Here is a 24035-nt window from a genome sequence, read left to right as displayed (position 1 = left end):
TTATAAAATTTGAGTATCTTTAAAAAGTTAATTTATTTCAGTAATTCAATTCAAAAAGTATAGATGCATTACACACAGAGTGATCTATTTCAGGCACTTCTTTCTTTTAGTTTTGAGGATTACGGCTTACAGCTAGTGAAAACCCAAAATTAAGGTATCTCAGGAAATTAAAATATTACATAAGGCTGGCCATACATGTTCAATTTTCGCAGCCCTCTACCAGGAAATTCTAGAGCACTTCATGCTTCGTTCTGCTGACCAGCTTTATGAAGATGCTGATTTCATTTTCCAGCAGGACTTGGCACCTGCACACACTGCCAAAAGTACCATAAGCTGGTTTAATGAATATTATGTCACTGTGCTTGATTGGCCAACAAAATCGCCTGACCTAAACCCCATAGAGAATCTGTGGGGTATTTTCAAGGGGAAGATGAGAGACACCAGACCCAGCAATGCAGATGAGCTGAAAGCCACTATCAGAGAAACCTGAGCTTCAATTATACCACAGCAGTGCCACAGGCTGATCACTTCCATGCTGCACCTCATTGATGCAGTAATTTGTGCAAAAGGAGCCCCGATGAAGTATTGAGTGCATACTATACTGTACATGGACATAGTTTACAGTAAGCCAACATTTCTGTATTAAAACTCCTTTATTTTATTGCTCTTATGTAATATTCTAAATTTCCCAGATACAGAATTTTGGGTTTTCACTAGCTGTAAGCCATAATCATCAAAATTAAAAGAAACAAAAAACTTGAAATATTTCACTAACAGTGTGTAACACATTTATAAAATATGAGTTTCACTTTTTGAATTGAATTACTGGAATAAATTAACTTTTCTGATGATATTCTAATTTTATGAGATGCACCTGTATGTATATATATATATATATATATATATATATATATATATATATATATATATATATATATATATATATATACAGTATCTCACAAACGTGAGTACACCATCACATTTTTGTAAATATTTTATTATACCTTTTTATGTGACAACACGGAAGAAATGACACTTTGCTACAATGTAAAGTAGTGAGTGTACAGCTTGTATAACAGTGTAAATTTGCTGCCCCCCCCAAAATAACTCAACACACAGCCATTAATGTCTAAACGACTGGTAACAAAAGTGAGTACATCCGTAAGTGAAAATTTCCAAATTGGGCCCAATTAGCCATTTTCCCTCCCCAGTGTCATGTGACTCATTAGTGTTACAAGGTCTCAGGTGTGAAAGGGGAGCAGGTGTGTTAAATTTGGTATTATCGCTCTCATGCTCTCATACTGGTCACTGAAAGTTCAACATGGCACCTCATGGCAAAGAACTATCTGAGGATCTGAACAAAAAGAATTGTTGCTCTACATAAAGATGGCCTAGGCTATAAAAAAGATTTCCAAGACCCTGAAACGGAGCTGCAGCACGGTGGCCAAGACCATACAGTGGTTTAACAGGACAGGTTCCACCCAGAACAGGCCTTGCCATGGTCGACCAAAGAAGTTGAGTGCACATGCTCAGGGTCATATCCAGAGGTTGTCTTTGAGAAATTGACATATGAGTGCTGCCAGCATTGCTGCAGAGGTTGAAGGGGTGGGGGGTCAGTCTGTCAGTCCTCAAACCATACGCCACACACTGCATCAGATTGGTCTGCATGGCTGTCATGGCAGAAGGAAGCCCCTTCTAAAGATGATGCACAAGAAAGCCTGCAAACAGTTTGCTGAAGACAAGCAGACTAAGGACATGGATTACTAAAAACATGTCCTGTGGTCTGATGAGACCAAGATAAACTTATTTGGTTCAGATGGTATCAAGCGTGTGTGGTGGCAACCAGGTGAGGAGTACAAAGACAAGTGTGTCTTGCCTACAGTCAAGCATGGTGGTGGGAGTGTCATGGTCTGGGGCTGCATGAGTGCTGCCGGCACTGGGGTGCTACAGTTCATTAAGGGAACCATGCATGCCAACATGTACTGTGACATACTGAAGCAGAGCATGATCCCCTCCCTTCAGAGACTGGGCGGCAGGGCAGTATTCCAACTTGATAATGACCCTAAACACACCTCCAGGATGACCACTGCCTTGCTAAAGTAGCTGAGGATAAAGGTGATGGGCATGTCTCCAGACTTAAACCATATTGAGCATCTATGGGGAATCCTCAAACAGGAGGTGGAGGAGCTCAAGGTCTCTAACATCACCCAGCTCTTTGATGTCATCATGCAGGGGTGGAAGAGGACTCCAGTCGCAACCTGTGAAGCTCTGGTGAACTCCAGAGGGTTAAGGCAAAAAAAATGGAAAAATATTGTGGCTACACAAAACATTGACACTTTGGGCCCAATTTGGTCATTGTCACTTAGGGGTGTACTCACTTTTGTTGCCTGCGGTTTAGACATTAATAGCTGTGTGTTGAGTTATTTTGAGGGGACAGCAAATTTACACTGTTATACAAGCTGTACACTCACTACTTTACATTGTAGCAGAGTGTCTTCAGTGTTGTCACATGTAGAGATATAATAAAATATTTACAAAATAGTGAGGGGTGTAGTAATTTTTGTGAGATACTGTGTGTATATATATATATATATATATATATATATATATATATATATATATATATATCTTTTTTTTTCATAAAATATACTTGTTTGCATTTGTGTGCCATTTATTTCTAAAGTACAGTAAAGTATTTCTCTGTTTGAAGGAGGCCCATTAAACATCAATGAAATATAAAGTCTTGCAATGTCTCCTCCTAACCTTGTCCCCCACCTTTCAGAAACCTCAGGGTTTGTTCACACCAGCAAGCCGCAATGAATGCATGGCTGAATGGTGCCAATGTCCTGATTCAAGTGCATTGCACAGTTTAATTTATTTTCTTCTATTTGTTAGAACTTTATTATGACACAAATGCGGTAGTGTTGTTAAGCGGTAGTTTGTGTCTAAACACACTGCTCTTTACTGCATGCAGTACTTTTTTGCAGAACACACCACCACAACCCAATGTTAAGTGGCTTAATAAAAACAATGTGAATGGGTCCTTAGTGCTCCAGGCAATATCTGCAAGTCAGGTGTAAAGAACTGCCTGGTGCATGTAGTAATGAATATTGCATATGCGCAGCAGGCACCTCAGTCGTTATTTTTAGCAACTGTTCAGCATCCTTATTTTATTTTTAGCTCAAAATGACAGTTGGAAATTATGGCTAACAAGGAGGTAGCATGCTTTTGTACAGACTGGTAAAGGCGGGCCTGTTTGTTGGACAGTGTGGAATTTTTGTAGTCTGAGTGGTACAAATAACTTCAGTCTATTCATGTGACAATACTATAATGATTAGCAGTAAAGATTATATAACATAGAGAACAGAATTCAGAGTGAAAAATACCACTTAACCACTTAAGCCCCGGAAGATTTTACCCCCTTCCTGACCAGGGGGTATTTTGCGATTCGGCACTGCGTGACTTTAACGGACAATTGCGCGGTCGTGCGACGCTGTACCTAAACGAATTTGACGTCCTTTTTTTCCCACAAACAGAGCTTTCTTTTGGTGGTATTTGATCACCTGTGCGATTTTTTGATCATGCGCTATAAACAAAAAAAGAGCGTCAATTTTGCAAAAATAACAATATTTTTCACATTTTTTTATATGAAATTCCCCCCCAAAAAAAAGTAAAAATCTAAATTTTTTAAAATTTTCGGCCAATTTGTTTTATGCTACATATGTTTGGTAAATGTTTGGTAAAAAAAATCGCAAAAAGTGTATTTTGATTTGTTTGCGCAAAAGTTATCGCGTTTACTAACAAAGGGAAAGATTTTTGTCATTTTTGTTGTTTTTTTTTTTAACGCGTAATGGCGGCGATCTGCGATTTTTTTGCGGTACTGCGACATTGGGGCGGACAGATCGGACCCTTGACTGACATTTGTGACACTTTTGGGGTTACCAGTGACATTTCTACAGTAATCAGTGCTATACATATGCACTGTTACTGTAAAAATACACTGGTTGTGAAGGGGTTAACTTTATTTGGAAGGGAGGGGCTGTGTGTATCCCTAGGGGCGTGCTTTCTACTGTGATTGGCTGTGGCTTGAGCTGTAAGGACACTGATCAACGGATCTACATACTAGATCCGTTTTATCAGTGTCTTTACAGCGAGGAGAATGACAGGCAGCTTGTTTACACAAGCTGCCTGACATTCTCCCTCTCCCCCGCCGATCGCCGAGTGACCGGCGGACATCGGGTCCGCTGGTCACACGCGCGGGGGGGTCCGTGACCACGCGGGAGCGGGAGCGCGCCTCCGGGGGCGCGCGCTCGCTCCCTAGACCCTCACAAGCTAGTGACGTAGCCCTACGTCACTTTGCCTGTGAGGGGCTGACTGCCGACGTAGATCGGCGTTAGGCAGTCGGCAAGTGGTTAAAGTATGACATACATCCAAAAACCTAGTATGTCCAGACAGTATGATCGCCTGCTGACTTGGCGCCATCCACTGGCAGTCTAAAGGCCCGTACACACGATACGAAAATCTGAAGGAAAATTTCATCCGAAGAAAGATCTGCCGATTTTCCGATTGTTAGTATAGTGCTTTCTACAGCCGATTACGAATTTTCAGATGACAAAAACTGCATGTGCAGGCTATAAAATTTTTATTGTACGTCAACACAACGTCCGATTTTCGTTTAATTAGTACAGTTTTCGTCCAAAAAAAATCGTAAGAGCAAGACTAGACATGCTCCGAAATGAAAGAACACATACAAAACAATTCAACGCATGACATCACTTCTGAAGTTGAATTCTGTCGTACAAAAATTTTCGTATGAAAGTAACCTCTTCACTTTCGGCATGAGACTAGCATGCAACAAAAAACGGACGACCGATAGTTTGATAATCTAATCGTGTGTACGAGGCTTTACTCTTCAATAAGAAAGAAAAAAGTTGAATCCAATGCAATTTTACTTTAGATAAGTGCAGTACAGAGGATGTTTTTCCATACTTTGAAGTGTAAAAGACAATGATTACCTTTATATATAACCTTCTGCATAAAAATGGCCACCCAAATCTCGTGGGATTTTGGCATCTAATAAGAAATGCCATCTTACCCAAGATGTCTGCCTTGAGCTCATAGCATGAGATAAATTAGTCATCATTGGTCTCTTGCCAGCCTGAAGAAAAAGCACAGTGCCAGCTTCAGGTCGGCGGTTATACCGCTTCCCAACACCTGTGTACTACGCAATGTGCGTGAGGCTTAAAGTGGGACAAATTTATATGAGAGGTTTGACTTGGATAATGCAAGACCAATTATAAATTCCAACTAAAGTTTCACATTCAGATATAGCCCAACATCACAGACTGCTCATAAAATAATGCAAAAGGTGTGTGTTTGTCAAAATTTGTATTTTTTTATTTTATTAACAGTCATCAATTCACAGGTGACTGTTAATAAAAAAGACTAGAAATCCCAATGGCCAATGCGGCAGAGGAAATAGTACTGTAGAAGTGATAGAAGCACAAGGGTGGTGATGTCACCACATTTTAGTCCATTGTATGCCTCCTGGGGCTGGCGGAATAGTATGCTGGAGCCTATGCATTACACCTGTGACACACTGCTCGCAGTTGCAATGCTTTGCAAGCTTCAATGCAAAAATCTAATAAATGCACATTCTTTATTTTATTTATGTGAATGCATTTATTAAAGGATATGATCATCTCTGCGAACATGTTTCATGTTTCACCCGGTGTTAAGGTGGAACATAGAACATGTTCCCGCTGCTGCAACCGCTCCCTGATTCGCTGCCTCTAGTGACAGCGATCCGGGGATCTTCTCCCCAAACTCACTGTTACTTTTTTTAAAAAACATTCCACCCCCCCCCCCCCAGCTTTTTTATTCATTCACAGAGTTCTGTAAATGAAAAATCTACAACTACTGTCAGCCTTTGCAGTTGACGGCTTGTAGATTTCAATGAATGCTTTCTCAAACAATGCTTTTCTCACTGCAAATCAGGGGTAAGAAATAAAAAGATCTTTAGTAAACAGCAGCATACATTACACAATTTACACTTGCTAGGCACACATTTATCCCCTTAATTACTCGAGATGTTAACCCTTTCCCAGCCAGTGTCTTTAGTATTTTCACTGATCACTGAATTAGTGTCACCGGTGACGTCAGTGGCAGTTAGTCAGTTCCCACACAGTGTTAGTTAGTATCAGATTGTCCTCCGCACTATCACAGTCCCATTATAAGTCGCTAATCACTGCCATTTGTAGTATGAAAAAAAAATCCTGTATATACTGTATATTAAAGTTTATAGACGCTAAAACTTTTAACGCAAATCATACATTATACACTTATAGGGATTTTATTTCTTTTACCAAAGACATATAGCAGAATACATTTTGGCCAACATTTATAAAGAAATTTTTATTTTTTATTGGATAAGTTTTATAGCAGAAAGTAAAAAATATTGTTTTTTTTTTTTTCAAAATTTTTGGTCTATTTTTTTAAATTTTTGTTTATATAATGAAAAATAAAAAGCCCAGTGGTGATATAAATTTAATTTGGGTACAGCGTTGCATGACCATGCAATTACCAGTTAAAATAGCACAGTGCTGAATAGCACTGGTCATGAAGGGGGTAAAACCTTCCGGAGCTGATATGTTTTTTTTTTTTTTTTTTGCAAAATAGTGGACTATGCCTTTAACACCGGATTCCATAGGGGAGCCTACAGTGAGCAATTCTAGTTCTAGTGATAAATACAGCCCCGACTGGAGAATTGAAAACTGATTTTAATCTTTGCACTAGTGCTTTAGAGATTTTAAGATGATCAACATGAGTGTACATGTATAAAAATTACATCTTTCTGACACTCAGTTTACAACTGCTGTTACTTTAATGATTATGTTAGTTTTGTTTCTTGATGAACCATAGCAACAGACACATACATCATTCTGACATTGAGAAAGAAATGAGGAGAATGGCAGAGAGAACTATTTTATGTTGTAAAGCACATGACTGTTCTAGGTTTACAAGGGTATAAGCATAACTCCAGACCACCCAATGAAATATGCATTTGAAGTATAAAGGGTTAGTCATAAATCTTGGCTCATGAAGTCATAAAGTGAAAGTAAAGATTTGTCTAACACCGCATTCACACTGCAGCGGCACGACTAGGGGGGCGACCCATGAAGTCGCGTGCAGCACGACTTCGGCGCGACTTGCACGGACTTCATAAAATGAATGTCTATGCAAGTCGCTCCAGGTCGCCCCAAAGTAGTACAGGACCCTTTTTCTAAGTTAGAACCGTTCCTGTACCACACAATGGACCGCGACGGTCCGCGACTTGTCAGGCTGACCAAGTCGCCTGACAAGTCGTATTAGTGTGAATGGAGTCTTAAATGTGTTTGTTTTCTATTGTTCGTCAATAGAGATTGCATTGCTACTATTGTTCGTCAATAGAGATTGCATTGCTACTATTGTTCGTCAGTAGAGATTGCATTGCTACTATTAGTTCGTCAATAGAGATTGTATTGCTACTGTATGTGCTTGATTTTACGCACAAGTATTTGGAACGGAATGTCCAACAAGTTCAAAAACTTGAGGTGTTAGGTTCAGTTCACACTACTGTGACCTGAAAGTCCTGTGACTTACAGTGTGACTTGGTTACTTCCTGGTGAGATGAGGCGACTTGAGTACTACTTTGTTGTGATTTGGTCTTGTACATGTACAGTATCACACAAAAGTGAGTAAACTCCTCACATTTTTGTAAATATTTTATTCTACCTTTTTTATGTGACAACACTGAAGAAATTACACTTTGCTACAATGTAAAGTAGTGAGTGTACAGCTTGTATAACAGTGTAAATTTGCTGTCCCCTCAAAATAACTCAACACACAGCTATTAATGTCTAAACTTCCAGCAACAAAAGTGAGTACACCCCTAGGTGAAAATGTCTAAATTGGGCCTAAAGTTTCAATATTTTGTGTGGCCACTATTATTTTCTAGCACTACCTTAACCCTCTTGGGCATGGAGTTTACCAGAGCTTCACAGGTTGCCACTGGAGTCCTCTTCCACTCCTCCATGACGACATCACGGAGCTGGTGGATGTTAGAGACCTTGCACTCCTCCACCTTCCATTTGAGGATGCCCCACAGATGCTCAATAGGGTTAAGGTCTGGAGAAATGCTTGGCCAGTCCATCACCCTTACCCTCAGCTTCTTTAGTAAGGCAGTGGTCTTTGGAAGTGTGTGTTGGGGTCGTTATCATGTTGGAATACTGCCCCTCGGCCCAGTCTCCGAAGGAAGGGGATCATGCTCTGCTTCAGTATGTCACAGTACATGTTGGCATTCATGGTTCCCTCAATAGTCTGTAGCTCCCCAGTGCCGGCAGCACTTATGCAGCCACAGACCATGACACTCCCACCAGCATGCTTGACGGTAGGCAAGACCCGCTGGTCTTTGTACTCCTCACCTGGTTGCCTCCACACACATGCTTGACACCATCTGAACCAAATAAGTTTATCTTGGTGTCATCAGACGACAGGACATGGTTCCAGTAATCTGTGTCCTTAGTCTGCTTGTCTTCAGCAAACTGTTTGTGGGCCTTCTTGTGCATCATCTTTAGAAGAGGCTTCCTTCTGGGATGACAGCCATGGAGACCAATTTGATGCAGTGTTCATAGATTGAACACTGACAGTCTGAACCCCCAACCCTTCAACCTCTGCAGCAATGCTGGCAGCACTCATACGTCTATTTCCCAAAGACAACCTTTGGATATGATGCTGAGCATGTGCACTCAACTTCTTAGGTCGACCATGGCAAGCCCTGTTGTGAATGGAACCTGTCCTGTTAAACCACTGTATGGTCTTGGCCACCGTGCTGCAGATCAGTTTCAGGGTCTTAGCAATCTTCTTATAGCCTAGGCCATCTTTATGTAGAGCAACAATTATTTTTTTCAGATCCTCAGAGAGTTCTTTGCCATGAGGTGCCATGTTGAATTTTCAGTGACCTGTATGAGAGAGTAAGAGCGATAACACCAAATTTAACACACCTGAGACTTTGTAACACTAACGAGTCACATGACACCAGGGAGGGAAAATGGCTAATTGGGCCCAATGGGGTGTACTCACTTTTGTTGCCAGCGGTTTAGACATTAATGACTGTGTGTTGAGTTATTTTGAGGGAACAGTAAATTTACACTGTTATACAAGCTGTACACCCAATACTTTACATTGTAGCAAAGTTTAATTTCTTCAGTGTTGTCACATGAAAAGATAGAATAAAATATTTACAAAAATGTGAGGGGTGTACTCACTTTTGTGAGATACTGTATGCAGAGATAATAGCATACAGGAGGATGCCATGCACTGCCTGGTTAATCTTCCCGTAATGTCAGATCCAAATCACATCAATATAGATGAGGGTCCGACATTAAAGTCTTTGGGCACTAGTCGGATAAAAATTGCCTTGAAGTAGTACAGGAACCTATTCTGAAGTCTGAGCTAATTTAGTAGTGCTAATTAGGACAGCTCTCATTGACTAACATGGGATTTCACAGGTCATGCGACTTGGGGTCGCATGACAAGTGGTGACAGTATGAACTGAGCCCTAAGGTCAATTGTCCTCAAATCTTTGGCCATATAGTGTAAATATATCTTTGCAGATGTGTTATAAAATCAACAAAAGATATGCTCATCATGACTGATTTGGGGAAAGACAAAATAAATCTTGCTACCAAGTTTCCAATTGTATAAATAACTATTTACTGTATAGAGGCTGCTATTACTGACATCCTTATTAAAGTAAAAGTAAACCCATTGATTTAATAGTTTTAAAAAACATGCCAGAAATGCTGACTGTCACATTGGTTGTGCTCTCAACTAAACTGTCAAATCATCCAATGGATGGTGTCATAACTAATCACATGTGCAGTATCATGGCATTTGAAGATTAAACAGAGGCCAATATGGCAGCTTCCTTGGCTGAAAACATTAGAAGGGTTTACTTCTACTATAAACTCAAGGTGCTTGGCTATTATACTGACCTACAGGTTTGTTTTTTTCTTTGTCATTGACCAGCAACAAATATACAAATTGAAAATGTCAGAACTTCCTATTTACATATTTGTTCTGGGTTTGTGACTCAGAGTATTAAAACCAGCATGGCGGCCTAACATTTCAGAATGACAGAAAGCATCAATAGCAGCCTCCAAAAGTTTGGAGGAGACACTTTTTTTTATTCCAGCATGATGGTGCCTCTGTGTGCAAAGCTAACTTGGTGTGGAAAAATTCAAGCGCCCTGGCCTCAATCTGATTGAACACCTTTGGGATGAATTGGAACACCAAATATAAAATAGGTTTAGGTTTATTTCTATTGTTATTGTGCTCTTGTTTTTATTCAAACCATTAGCAATCCCAAAAGTGTTTAATATAAAAGTTTATTATATTTTTAGGTAGTGTGAGGGGTTAGCTCAGTAGCGGGGTTCGTTACACAGAGAGACAGCCGAGGAGTGGTTGTAAACAACAGTCTATGGTTTATTCTTCCAATTTTCTTCAAACAAGTGCAAGCATCCAAAACAGCATAATTCAAAAAAAACATAAAATAAACCCTGGCCACTTGGGGCATCTACCTTCACACACAGGAACCTACCTATGGTGTCTGTCCCAACCTACTGCTGGGCAGACACTGCTGGTCATACAGCAGAAAACCAATAGTCTTTGTTTTCTTTTCACACAGAAAAAATCCAACACTTCACCTTCAGAAGTCTTTTAGCTCACTGCTCTCCTTAACGCACACAGCTCCAGGAGGCATTCAGCTCACTGCTCTCCTTAACGCACACAGCTCCAGGAGGTATTTAGCTCACAGCTCTCCTTAACGCTCACAGCTCTCCTTAACGCACACAGCTCCAGGAGGCATTCAGCTCACAGCTCTCCTTAACGCACACAGCTCCAGGAGGCATTCAATCAGTAGTCATCCTCTGGATAACTTATATAGAGGCCTTAATTGCCTCATCCTGAATAGCTGAAGCTTTTTCAACGTCCTTACACCTTTCTGGCTACCTCTGCAGCCGACACCCTATAGTAATTGGTGAATTGTCTAAACAAGGCAGAAATGTATCTCCCGTCTGTGACAACACCCACAGATTTACCTGACTTCCTTTCACAGTAGATAAAGGGTAGATTTTTTAAATCCTAACTGGAATTCCACTTCAACATTTAATCAATATCAATCTATGTTGACATGCTGTATTATCAAATGTCTTTTTTGTGCAACGAGTAAAACAAATCTGATGCTAAACTCCCTCATCTGACCTAAGGCCTAGCATGAAGGTAATTTCCAGGCTTCTAGAAGCATTGTAGCTGTTTCATGTAATTAGAGATGGCAGAGAGTCCTGTTTGTCTGGTAGTCTTGTACTGAGATACATTTTATATAGAATACAACAAAAGTATCTCCCGTGGGACTTTGTGGCAGTCAAAGAGTTTGAAACAATATACTGTAGTTAAAAAGAAGAAGCTTTATTTATACAAAATATTAAAATTGCATCCATGCATAAAAAGTTTGTGGTCTAAACACTATGCATAATCATCTGGTTGTCTCCAAGCTAAGGATGACCACAAACTGTGTTTATACATATGACAGTAAAGATAGCCACTGATTCTTTCCAATTGGTTTCAATTGAAAATAATCTTCTTAAGGGGATATCGGGTGGATCAAACCTATGCAATATACAAGACAAGTTGATTGCTGCAACAACCACTTGTCTTTACATCCTGGTTTATTCACACATGTAAGCTACCCTACCATGGGTATTCTTTTACAATACTGGTAAATCCTGTAGCTATATTAAACCTGTATACTCTTCATTGTTTTTGTATATTGCATAGGTTTGATCCACCTCCACCAATCTCTGCTGAAGAAGATAATTTTCAATGGAAACATGTTGGGAAGAATCGGTGGCTATCTATACTGTCATATGTACAAAGCACTTTGTGGACACCCTTAGCTGGGGGACAACCAGAAGATATGCATAGAATTTAGACCAGAAACATTTTATGCATGGGTGCAATTTTAACCTTTTTGTATAAATAAAGTTTCTTCTTTTTACCAAACTCTTTGGCTGCCACAAAGTCCCACGAAAGATACTTTTGTTGTATTTAGTCAACAGGGATGAAGCAGTCCCTAGCTCATGAGATACTCACCTAAACCCATTAAACATTTTTTATAGAAATATCAAAATTGGCTTATCCCACATACATATAAAATTAAAAATTATACATTTAGCTGATTATTTTACTATTAAAAAAGAAGTTTGGGATTCATAAAAAAAAAAAAAAAATTATACTCACCTAGATGGATGCAGCATCGTTCTGATGGATGCCGCATCTGAGCGATCAAACACCGCCGATCATTCAGCTCTCAGTCTTTAGGCTGGAGAGAGCTGGTGATTGTCAGTTACCGACTCTCTGTTCCTCCAGCACTCACCGGAGCGCTGGACTGTGGAATGGGTGAGAGCGGCTGGCTCAGGCTCTCAGCGGTTTGGCTGGGCCAGCTGCTGATCCAGGCATCTGGGTGGTTTCCAACCATATGGTCGGGGATTTTTCAGAGCCTGGACCAGCTCTGTGACATCAGTCACAGCAAGCTTTAGCCCGCTGTCAACTGAAATTGAGTGATTACTTTGTCTTTAATATTCAAAACATTAAAAAGACATCAGTTAACTAAATTATTTTTAGCATGGCAATGGCATGCAAGGTGATTTAACAATATACATATATATACTGTATATATACTGCAGAAATTAATATATTGGATGAGTGTGCTCGAAAAGAGAAAACAAAAGTTGTTAGAAGTATTCATAGGTAGGTTGGTGCATTGGATGCTTTTTTTTTTTTTAATTAGAATATATATTAATAGGTAAATGTTGTGTAATTTTCATTAGGAAATTGTGAAATATAAATAAATGCATTGCATATACTACATCACTGCAAAGACAGAAAAAAGCATGTCAGCTGTCTTTCCTGGTCACCAGCAGATAGTTCACATCATAATCATAATAACAGAAAAATACCAAACATGTTATACTTACCTCCTCTGTGCAGCTGGTTTTGCACAGAGCAGCCCCGATCCTCCTCTTCCTGGGAACCTCTTCGGCTCCCCTGGCCCCTCCCTCCCTTTAAGAGCCCCAATAGCAAGAAACTTGCTATGGGGGCACTGAGTCGACTCACAGCTCCCTGTGTCCATTCAGACATGGAGCTGTGGTTTGGCCCTGCGACTTCTCTCTCCTCATTGGTTAACTGACTTTGATTGACAACAGTGGGAGCCAATGGCACCGCTGCTGTGTCTTAGCCAATGAGGTGAGGAGTCCCAGACAGCTCAGACAGTCGTGGACATCGCCGGATATAGATGGGGTTCAGGTAAGCATTAGGGGGCTGAGGGAGGCTGCTACGCACAGATGTTTTTTTATCTTAATGTATAGAATGCATTAAAATAAAAAAGACCTTCTGACTTTACAACCCCTTTAACTGTGTGCTTATAGAATAATCTATCAAAACTCTTTTCTGTAGTTTTTACAGTTAAATATTAGCCACTTTTATAAAGAGCGTCAAAGCATGCACCATTATTTGAAAAAGAACCCTTAATACTGGTCCCCATATGCATATTTTCTTTCCTGCGGGCTTCGCTATTGTTATTACATCCTTGCAAAATACTGTAACAAAGCCTGATGCCCTTACAATGATTGTAACAGCACAGTCTTGTAAGCTTTAAAACCCTTTGAACAAGTAAGGTTCCCTGTGGCATCCTCCCACATTGGTAGTCATGGACAATAGAAGTCAGAGCAGGGTCCTTTCCAGCCATTAGGCCAAGAGCAGCTGCATGCCATATTAATTAATGTTATTAGTGTTCTGCATTTATAGAAGAAAATTCTATCTCTTTTTCTTTTCTAAGATTGTTTCTATATACAGTATACAGACAAAGTGTAGCAGTCCAATTTTCTCTGATCCTTACAAATTTGGAAAAAGGAAGTAGAATTATAAATTCTATATAAATATATAAATCTATAAAAATCCTGTATAATAATAATAATAATAATAATAGAATTTTAAAGAAAAGGCAGAGAATTAGGCAATTTGTTTTCACCCCAACTTTCTTATCTGCATGTTTGTTGCTGGCCTACAGTTAAGGAAGGTCAACTAGTGTTTTCTTAAGGGGGTTTTAAAGAAGAAATCCAGCTTTTCCTCCTCAAAACAACAGATGCATTGTGCATGTATATAAATCACAACCCCGCTGTCAGTTTGTGTGTAACTTACCTCCTTTAGCTGTATACAGCAAGTTTCTGTGTCTATGATGTCACTCCTGCAGGCTGAATTTCAATGCTCTCTGACTTCCTGTTTCCTTCCTTCTCCGGTCCTGATACCACATCTCCCATGATCCTTTGAGCTTCTGTAGCTTCAGGATGGGCTACGGTAGTCACTTGTACCAGTTCTGGGAATTGATGTGGGTGGGTTCAAGGATTGCTGTGGATGTTTCTAGGTCTTCATGTGGGTGGTAAAAGGTAAAAAGCCTGTCATACCTCATCCTGTGTCATTCCTGTTTTGCAGCATGCCAAAGAATAATGGTTTACTGCAAGACTACAGAAGAAGGGCTATGGGAGGTTATCATGAAGGTGTATTCTTCATATGTTTTCTTAATATGTAAACCCAGATAGCAAACAATTGAGCTGCAAGTTTGAAAACTACTTGCTAAGCTATTGCTAGACTTGCCAGGTTTCACAGGTTTGTTGCACAATTGCAGCAAGTCCACATTGCATGACTCCAGAGCAACATTCTTTGCAAACATTTTGCCAGTTTGCTGCAAGTTCTGGTTCAGTTATGTTGTGCAATAGTCATCCCACCACAGGGGTCACTGTGACTTGCAGAGTTCTTGCTGTACACTCACCACTGCAACTTTGCTCTTACTAGAGACTTGCCACGCAAATTTGCTACAGATTGGAAAAGTGTCAACTAGAACTTGTGTTTCAAGTGATCTGCAAGTGTATAACATACCAGTGAAAATGTGCAGCAAGTTAACAAGACATACAATTCAACACTGCCACAAATGTGAGGCAAGTTATCCTTGCTATCTGGGAATGAATCACTTCCCAGAAAGCAGGGCTCTGGGAGGGCAGGATCTAAGGGGTGGAACTCTACCTATTTACACTGGTCGGCATATTTTACTGGGTAGGATTGAATTCCAATTGTAATACATTCAGTCCTGCCCAGCGGCAGTTGGGCTAGCTTTCAGAGCAGGCTATGTATGAAGGGGTTTCCTTCTTGAATAATGTTGTGATCTGTGAGGTGGGACTTGGGAGGTTTTGACTCTTCCTGTAGGTGTAACTGGGTGATACTAAATGCTAATTAGCATGTATTCAATCCCACCCACTATCAGAGCTGTGACAGAAGTTCCATTACTTGCAGAGTCTGAAAGACTACAAAGGGGAGTGTTAATGACTCTAGCTAGCAGGAAGTGGCTGTGGAAGGGACAGAGTTTATCAGCAGGATATACAGAGTGTCATTTGATACAAAGCCACTGAACTCAGACTATCAGGGGATCTGCAGACAACAAATCAACATGGTACAGGGGTATGATCTAGGCTCGGATTGATAAATCTATTCAGTTCTAGTGAAAAGAAAGTTGGAATTCAACTTTCAGGTCAGCAATGGCTGCCTAAATATTTTTTCTTGTGCAGCTTTCCTTTGAAAAATCCCACTGATCAGCAAGTCCTGATGCATGATTTAGCCCAATTGGAATTTTAGTTTAAATCAAATTAGTACATTCCAGGTGCATCAAAACAAAAGGTGTGCACAGCCTCACATTTTGCAATCAACGAAGCTAATGCTTCCTGGTTGAATTTCTTTTCACATTATCCAAAAGCATAAGCATACAATTTTAACAAGGAAGGGTGAAAAATAAAATTAATATAACAATTCGCCTTAAGAGGCCAACCAATTAAAAAAAAAAAAAAAAGGGGGACATACAATGATTGTTACCCAATATGCAGAGATAGGACATAGAGTAACAAAGCTATCAGGGCTGGACAACACAGAGCACATTATATAGTTCAGCCATCTTATTTCAGTGATAAACCTAAAGAAAAACAACCACCAGCCACCCAGACACACACCTAGAACACTCATACCCCCTCTGCACCTCCCATGCCAACAGGAAAGCCAAAAAACTCACAGCTTGAAGTTTACCAAACCATTACTATAAAGGTATTAAATTATAACCACCTGTTTACAAATGCTGAGATAATGAGGTATTTTTCCAGAATGAGTCTGCAATATCAAACCAGGGCTGCCAGATTTTAAAGAACTTTTTAGGGCAGGCCCTACCCTTATATATCAATCTGTAGACAGGTAAGGCTTTATACACCAAACTGTAAAAGTTTTGTACAAAGGGCGCAGCAGCGTCCTTCCATCTCAACAGAATCAATTTCCTAGCATAGAATAGGAACACACGAACCAGAGTTCCAGCATGTGTCTGGTGGGTCATGCTTCCTGGTAATTGGTGAGCTCCAGCTATGACTTAACCAGGGGTGTGTGAGACCTCTGCAGAGAGACCACAGGTTCCACATATAAAGTGAGGACCCTTCTCTACAGCATGCTGGCAGAGGTTTGGCTTTTCTCCTTGGACTGTAGCTTCTTGCTAAAAAAACTTAGAACACCTTTCGTTTTGATGCATCTAGAACATATTTAGCAAACTAAAATTATAGCTGGGCCATAAGCTTTCTGAAGTACTAAACCAAATTTATCAAATTATTTAAAAAACAAAATACAAAATGTTCCAACAATAATTTTATAATACCTCATTTTATCGGAAACCAGTAAAAGTAACTATACTCTGTAAACTCAAACAACATTGGTCATATGCACAAAATTGCTAAGTATTAGCTTTTCTCTTGTAACATCAAGAGCTTTTCGGGCAAATTTTCCCACAAGGTCCTAAGCTCCAAGCACAAGTGTTTAAATATACATATGTAAAGGTAAGGGTTTAGACATGTTAAATAGTTTGACATTTCTTGCAAAGAAAAGAAACAATATACATTTCTGCAGTCAAGTGGGGAAATTCCACCTAAAAGAACATTGTAGTGGGAATGTTGGAATATGGGATGGTGTAAGGAAGCCTTATCCACTTAATCTGGATTGAGCTCAAAGGGCTTTTATGGTTTGTGGGAAAGTTCTCTTGATGCCTAAGTACTGGGCATGTTTACTTCTAGTTTCATTTAAATTTCTAACAGCCAGCAATCAGGCGTGCAATATTACTTTAGAATTAGAAACACAGCGCAAAAATGGACATGGCATTCCTTTTACCATCAGTGTTGGAAAATAACATATATGATACTGTTTTTATTCCTTAATTTCACAAAGGAAATAGCTAAATATCAAAAGAAATAATAAAGGCACCAAAATTGCATGGTATTGGCAGAAATCTTTTTAGAGCTTTGTTACTACTCTTTAGGCCAACGCCAACTTTTATTGGTAAAAATAATACAGTAGCTAAGGTATTGAATGGCAGAAGTAAAGATACAATCCTAAGTCTCCGTTCACACTAGGTCGCTCCGACTTAGAGGGCAGCCTGTGAAGTCGCGTGCAGCTCGACTTTGACGCGACTTGCACGGACTTCAGAAAATGAATGTCTATGCAAGTTGCCTCCAGGTCGCCCCGAAGTAGTACAGGACCCTTTTTCTAAGTTGGAACGACTTGTGTCGCTCCTATTAGAACGGCTCCTGTACTACACAATGGGAGCTGACGGACCGCGACTTGTCAGGCTGACAAGTCGCCTGACAAGTCGGATCAATGTGGATGCGGTGTAAGAGGGCATCATCAGTATGTTTGTTTTATGTAATGACCCAAATGTACCCAATATGAGCTTCTGAATTGAATATCCAATATAACCGACAGATGGGGCAAATATACCCCTAAAGAACGTGATACGCTTCACCTTTCCTGGGTTCCCTGCCCACTAGACTAAAACTTCATGGTAATTATTATTTTGGAATTTTGCCCAACTTACTACACCACTGTGCTATATAACTAACTCCAGCCTCACCTGTTTCTACCCATCTGCTTTTGCCTCTGGCACTTGACAGAAATTATTTTGTTTTTCCTTCCTCTCTCTACTGTGTTCCTCTGAATTTTAATTGAAGGTAATTGAAATAGCACACTTGCAGTCTGCAGACTCTCAGTCCCCAGAAGACCAACTAACTGTTCTAGATCTGCCCCTTGGGCTTCAGGAGGTGTTGGTCACTGCTTCTGTGTCCCATGTGGTGCACACAACTTCCATAGAGCCAGTTTTATCTGAATGAGAAAGTGCCACTGTAGAGCCTGCCCCCTCTGCACATTAAAGTGATACTAAACCCCAAAACAAACATTTAACATATTGCAGCTTACCCATCCTTAGATAAGGTTATTGCAGTAGTTGTTTAGGCTTGTTTTTGCTTTATTTTCACCTGATGATCTGATATTTTTCAATTTTCTTTCACTGACCAAGATATCCAGCAAAAGTAGCAATTACAGATTTGAGACAAATTATTTAACACTTACAAGGGTGCTTACAATGGTCATTTATGTAAAACCTTTACTCCAAAAGTACAACATGTAGCAATGACCTCGGAAGTGGCCACTGGAAATAAACTGAGATCCCCTTACCTGTTCAGAAGCTGCCAGGCCTGTTTCCAATCCCAAAGCACACCGACAAACTCAGGCTCCAAAGAAACTTTTCAAGATTTATTCCAGGTCTTGAACAAAAATGCAGGCAAGAGGTTTGAGGGTGCAGGTAATCCAAGGTGCTCACAAATCTTGGAGAACAGCTTCCTGACTGATATCTTTTCCCAAAAGTATTAGGCCCTGTAGTAGCAGCCTTAAAAACAATGCTGATAGAAGAGATAGAAGAGAGGACAGAGAGCAAATCCGTAACCATATGCAAGCAGTCACAGTCCCTAAGCTACAATTTCTGGCATCTAACCCTCAAAGAGTAGGTCCATACCTGTAAGCTAAAGGTCCCATCTATCCATCCCAGCTTCCACAGGTATGTTTCCACGAAGTCCACAGCCAATAACACTGCCTAAGGCCTAGTACCAATAGCTTCACTGCAACACACACATGCTTCCACCCAGGATGAAGCGTCAGGAAAGAGAACAACTGATCAGATCCTCACAAATATTTATCCTCCCTCCAGCCACACATTCTGGGTCCCCCTCTCAGGGATTGGCTAGGGCCCAAAAACAATCATAACCCTACTAATTTATCCTCCTACTCTACTTGCTGGAATATTCTTCTAGCAACAGACAGGAGCAATCAACTACCAGATTTAGAAAAACCTGAGCAAAACGATAAAATTCAGCTCAAAGCCATATTACTAAATTTAGCCAACCCAGGGCATACAGTCAGTGCTACAAACAAATTAACTGTTGCTGTAACTCCTTAAAAAGTAGTTAGTAGAAATTCAACTTTAAGTAAAGCTCATCTAAATCTGCTAGTGCATCTAACACAACCCTTTCTCTAGATTGACAATGCTGCTGTCCAACGGTGTCTCCATTGGTCCTTCAGTCTAGTGGAGACATCCTAAGACAGGAAGCATGTTTTACCCAGTGAAAATAAAGGGAAACTAATGCAGCCACCACATTTAAGAATTTGTAAGATTCAATACAGTATATTACATTTTAGTTTTTGGATTCAATACATTTTAAATTATAGGTTTCAGGAACTGCAGCAATAAGCGTACAATAGGTTACGCCGCTTTCTACGTATGAATGCAGCGTGCTACTCATTGAGTAGAACTGATTAGCTTTGCTCCTTATTGTGTTAAGTGATCTCATATGCTGTATTATCCAATTATACAGAAGCAGTAAGAAATATGGAAGGGGGGCTCAGATCAGTGTCTTAGCTGTGCAGTGGACTGCAAACACATGCAAAACCTAGTATCTGGTTTACAGATACTAGGTCTTCTACTGTTCACAGTTAGGAAAAGGTGTAGATAATCATCTAAAAATGTTTTTTTTTTTTTTTAACTTAATGCATTCTCAGCATTAAACCCCTATTAAACCCAGAAGCAAACATTTATTATATTGCAGCTTACCCATTTTGGATGTGATGGCTGCATTTATTTATTTATTTTTTAGACTTTTTTTTTCTATTTCTATCTGATGATCTGGCCAGTAAGTCTGTTGTTTTTCAAAAGAACTAGCCCTCCAGAAGAATGTATCAGTTATAGAGATTAGATAAACCATTTAACACTGACAGGTGTTCTTACAATGATCAGTTTTTTATTTATGTAAAAACTTTATCCCAAAAGGAATAAAAACTGTTTGCTGTAACTGCTTATAAAGTTTGAGCTGGAGTTTGGCTTCAATTTGTTAGTGTATCTAAATTTGCTAATACATTTAACACTACCTTCCCCTCAGACTGAAAATGCTGCTGTCTACTGTGCCTCTTGTGCTCCTTCATCCAGAGTTGCGTCTCACTAATACAGGAGGTGTGTTACTGGCCAGATCACCAGGTGAAAACAGAGGGGAAAATACCAAAGAAAAGAAAACTGATGCAGCCACCACATCTAATGATTGGTAAGCTGCAATATATTTTGGTTTTGGGTTTAATATCACTTTCAAATAAGGGAAGAAAGCTGTTCAGCATGGGGTGTGGGGGTGTATAAAAATATGTATTGCTGCAGACTGGCTTTATGCTATTTTACCTGTTTGGATGTTTCATTCTGTATCTTGTCTCATCTCCCTTCATTTCTTAGTACTGTATATTTCTGTCTACCAGTTGTTGAAAATTGTAATCATGTATTCTTAAAGTGTGACTAAAGGCAAAACCTTTTTTTTAAATTTTGGATGGAATGGAGATGGGTTACAACAACCCCTGTTGGATATTTATTGCTGCCTTTACCCCCATTAACCACTTGCCGACCGTTCGCATTGAGCATACTGCGGCAAAGTGGCTCGTTATCGTCCAGCGACGTAGACATACGTCGCTGTACCCCTTCCCTGTCAGTGTCATTATTACGGTAACCGTGCATATGTATAGCACTGATTACTGTAGTAATGTCACAGGTACCCCCAAAAGTGTCAAAAATGTCAGTTAGGGGTCCAATCTGTCCGCCGCAATGTTGCAGTCCCGCAAACAAAATCGCAGATCGCCGCCAGATCGCCGCCATTACTAGTTAAAAAAATAAATAAATAAAAATGACATAAATTTCCCGTAGTTAGTAGCTGCGATAACTTTTGCGCAAACAAATCAAAATACGCTTATTGTGATTTTTTTTACCAAACATATGTAGCAGAAAACAAATTGGCCTAAAATGTTAAAAAATTTAGATATTTTTACAATTTTTTGGCGGGGAATTTCATATATAAAAATGTGAAAAATATTGTTATTTTTTCAAAATTGTGGCTCTTTTTTTGTTTATAGCGCAAAAAGTAAAAATTTCACAGGTGATCAAATACCACCAAAAGAAAGCTCTATTTGTGGGGGAAAAAATGACATAAATTTAATTTTGGTACAGCTTTGCACGACCGCCCAATTGTCCGTTAAAGTAACGCAGTGCCGAATCGCAAAATATGGCCTGGTCAGGAATGGGGTAAAATTTTCCGGTCTTAAAGCGGTTAAAAATACGCTCATTGAGAATTTTTTTGTCAAAGACATGTAGCTAAATACATTTTGGCCTAAATATATGACAAAAATTGAATATATTGGATATTCTTTAACTGTCAAAGTAGAAAAATATTGTTATTTTTTCAAAATTGTCGCTCTTTTTTTATTAATATCGAAAAAAATGAAAAGCGCAGAGGTTATAAAATACCACCAAAAGAAAGCTATGTTTGTGGGAAAAATAGGACGTAAATTTTGTTTGGGTACGGTGTTGCATGACCGCGCAATTGTCAGTTAAATTCGCACAGTGCCAAGTTGCAAAAAGTGGCCTGGGCGTAAAGCAGGAAAATCCTCCGGTGGCAAAGTGGTTAAGGAGATTTACTCTCTCTATTTGTCCTGTTTGCAATAACCATTAACAGTGAAAGGAAAAGAAAATCCCAAATTTTGTCCCCAGAAAAGTAGTGGCAGGGAAATCTTGCAATAGGGACACTGGTTCTGGTGACCTGGGGATTCCCAAGAAATTCCCCTAATTTGCAGGGATTTCTTGTCACTTCCTGTTTGGCTATGGGAAAGGAAGTGAAGGGAAATCTCAGAAATGGGACCCAGATGGCAATAACAAATCTGATAGGGGTTATAACCATTAGTGATGTCGCGAACCTAAAATTCGCCGTTCGCGAACGGCGAACGCGAACATCGGCAAATGTTCGCGAACCGGCGAACCGGGCGAACCGCCATAGACTTCAATAGGCAGGCGAATTTTAAAACACACAGGGACTCTTTCTGGCCACAATAGTGATGGAAAAGTTGTTTCAAGGGGACTAACACCTGGACTGTGGCATGCCGGAGAGGGATCACGCAAAAAAAAGTTCTTAAAAATTATAATTTTTTGATAGAGAGCCAATTATTGGAAAAATTAAAAAAAAATAAAAATAAAAAATTTCTTTGGATTTAGCATCTGGGGGGTCTAAAAAGTGTACCTGTGAAGTTTCAGCTCTGTAGCATGTCCAGAACCCCTAAAAAACAGCATTTGTCTTATATTTTCAGGAATATGGCTTCTCTGCGGCTGGCTTTTTCTCTTGCAGGCATTTATCGGGCATTTTTTTAGGCAGGCATGTCATTTTTTGTATTTAGTGTCTGGGGGGTCTAAAAAGTGTACCTGTCAAGTTTCAGCTCTGTAGCATGTCCAGAACCCCTAAAAAACAGCATTTTTCTTATATTTTCAGGAATATGGCTTCTCTGCGGCTGGCTTTTTCTCTTGCAGGCATTTAGCGGGCATTTTTTTAGGCAGGCATGTCATTTTTTGTATTTAGTGTCTGTGGGGTCTAAAAAGTGTACCTGTCAAGTTTCAGCTCTGTAGCATGTCCAGAACCCCTAAAAAACAGCATTTTTCTTATATTTTCAGGAATACGGCTTCTCTGCGGCTGGCTTTTTTTTTTGCAGGCATTTAGCGGGCATTTTTTTAGGCAGGCATGTCATTTTTTGTATTTAGTGTCTGGGGGGTCTAAAAAGTGTACCTGTCAAGTTTCAGCTCTGTAGCATGTCCAGAACCCCTAAAAAACAGCATTTTTCTTATATTTTCAGGAATACGGCTTCTCTGCGGCTGGCTTTTTTTCTTGCAGGCATTTAGCGGGCATTTTTTTAGGCAGGCATGTCATTTTTTGTATTTAGTGTCTGGGGGGTCTAAAAAGTGTACCTGTCAAGTTTCAGCTCTGTAGCATGTCCAGAACCCCTAAAAAACAGCATTTTTCTTATATTTTCAGGAATACGGCTTCTCTGCGGCTGGCTTTTTTTCTTGCAGGCATTTAGCGGGCATTTTTTTAGGCAGGCATGTCATTTTTTGTATTCAGTGTCTGGGGGGTCTAAAAAGTGTACCTGTCAAGTTTCAGCTCTGTAGCATGTCCAGAACCCCTAAAAAACAGCATTTTTCTTATATTTTCAGGAATACGGCTTCTCTGCGGCTGGCTTTTTCTCTTGCAGGCATATATATCAGTGGTGGGTGGGCAATGGCACAGTACACTCTCTGTGGACCTGGCAGCAGTCACTGGCACCCAGGCAACTGCAATTTAAAAAATATATATATTTTTTTTTACTTTGCAAGCTGCTGTGCCACTTTATATATCAGTGGTGGGTGGGCAGTGGCACAGTACACTCTCTGTGGACCTGACAGCAGTCACTGGCACCCAGGCAACTGCAATTTAAAAAATATATATATATTTTTTTACTTTGCAAGCTGCTGTGCCACTTTATATATCAGTGGTGGGTGGGCAGTGGCACAGTACACTCTCTGTGGACCTGACAGCAGTCACTGGCACCCAGGCAACTGCAATTTAAAAAAAATATATATTTTTTTTTACTTTGCAAGCTGCTGTGCCACCTTATATATCAGTGGTGGGTGGTCAGTGGCACAGTACACTCTCTGT

At 39.9% G+C, this 24035-nt stretch overlaps 1 protein-coding gene across 1 annotated transcript in view; it reads left to right on the top strand.

The window, feature by feature from the left end:
• PLEKHG1 (pleckstrin homology and RhoGEF domain containing G1) overlaps positions 1 to 24035 on the top strand; it is a 247362-nt gene that overhangs the window by 443 nt on the left and 222884 nt on the right. The window lies entirely within an intron of this gene.

This window comes from Pelophylax lessonae (genome assembly GCF_965119305.1).
Source record: "Pelophylax lessonae genome assembly, chromosome: 3".
Classification (NCBI taxonomy): domain Eukaryota; kingdom Metazoa; phylum Chordata; class Amphibia; order Anura; family Ranidae; genus Pelophylax; species Pelophylax lessonae.
This window is presented reverse-complemented; position numbering and strand designations above follow the sequence as displayed.